At 39.4% G+C, this 1,530-nt stretch overlaps 1 pseudogene; it reads left to right on the forward strand.

The window, feature by feature from the left end:
* Nucleotides 1–262: 262 nt before the first annotated feature.
* Nucleotides 263–762, forward strand: LOC108531537 (40S ribosomal protein S10 pseudogene; annotated as a pseudogene).
* The last annotated feature ends 768 nt before the right edge of the window (nucleotides 763–1,530 follow it).

The raw sequence follows: 1,530 nt of genomic DNA on the forward strand, positions 1-1,530 counted from the left end.
AAGAAAGAAAGAAAGAAAGAAAGAAAGAAAGAAGAAAGAAAGAAAAGCAAGCAATTCTTGTGATCTTAAACACAGTGGGAAATACATTGTACAAGTATAGAGACAAATCCTAAGACTCAAAGGAAGTAATGCAACCAGATTTATGAGGGATTTCAACTATTGAAAAGCCAACAAGAGCATGGGTAGTATTTTCTTAACTTAATGTTTATAATACTTAAACGTAATTATAAAATACCCAGCCCTGGACCCTACAGCCGCCGAGATGTTGATGCCTAAGAAGAACCGCATTGTCGTTTATGAACTCCTTTTAAAGGAAGGAGTCGTGGTGGTCAAGAAAGATGTCCACATGCCTAAGCACCTGAAGCTGGCATACAAGAATGTGCCCAACCTTCATGTCATGAAGGCCATGCAGTCTCTCAAGTCCCGAGGCTACAAGAAGGAACATTTTGCCTGAAGACATTTCTACTGGTACCTTACCAATGAGGGTATCCACTATCTCTGTGATTACCTTCATGTGTCCCCGGAGAATGTGCCTGTCACTCTATGCCGCAGTGATCCAGAGACTGGCAGACCTCAGCCTGAAGGTCTGGAGAGTGAGCGACCTGGAAGACTCACAAAAGTGGAAGCTGACAGCTTCCTGTGCCACAGCACTCCCACAGATGGAGTGCTGTACCTCCTGGTGCCGATGAGAAAGCTGAGGCTGGGGCTGGGTCGGTAACCAAATTCCAGTTTAGAGGCAGATTTGGTCATGGACGTGTTTAGCTACCTCAGTAAAATCAGAAAGAATTCTTTTGCGTTGAAGAAACTTACAGTCAAAAAAACTTAAAAAAAAAATTGGAAGCCACGGACAAAATTCTATCATATAGGAAAATGCACTTTATTTTAAAAGGACACCCTTAAAATAATGAATTAAGTACTAGTACTTTATTCAGAAAAATAACCTACAAGTAAGATACTTTTGGGGCTGCTAACATGAACTAAGTGCTTAAAAATGTCAATTAGAAGCACAATAGCAAAGCAAATAACAGGTACATGTTCTGGCAGTATTGTCTAATTTATGAGATTCTACAGATTTTCTTGTGTACTGAAATAGTTGTACCTATGAAAATCTGGGATGGGATGTCTCTAATACTGCTATTACCATTGAGGTTGCCATTAAATCCTTGTTTTGCCAACTGCTAATTAAACAAATTAAAAAATGGTGTAAGAAATATGCAAAGCTCCTCTTGGCATGTCTTGTTAATTATTTTGCTGTCTGCCATTCAGATTTTCCTATTACTCAGCCCCATATCATGTGGAGACTATGTCTACCCAAACACTTCTCAGATTTGGAGACTGTGTCTACCCAAACACTTTTCAGATTTGGAGACTATGTCTACCCAAACACTTCTCAGATTATACCTCATCCATGTTTTGAAGATAACACAGACTAAACAGCAATCTGTTAATCTCAATTCCAGATTTCCAGTAGAACTACCCCAGTTGGTCCTTGGATGAGGCATCCAACCTTGATAATATTAATCAAGATAA

The sequence above is a fragment of the Rhinopithecus bieti genome, unplaced genomic scaffold (assembly GCF_001698545.2).
Source record: "Rhinopithecus bieti isolate Rb0 unplaced genomic scaffold, ASM169854v2 scaffold_8601, whole genome shotgun sequence".
Lineage (NCBI taxonomy): Eukaryota > Metazoa > Chordata > Mammalia > Primates > Cercopithecidae > Rhinopithecus > Rhinopithecus bieti.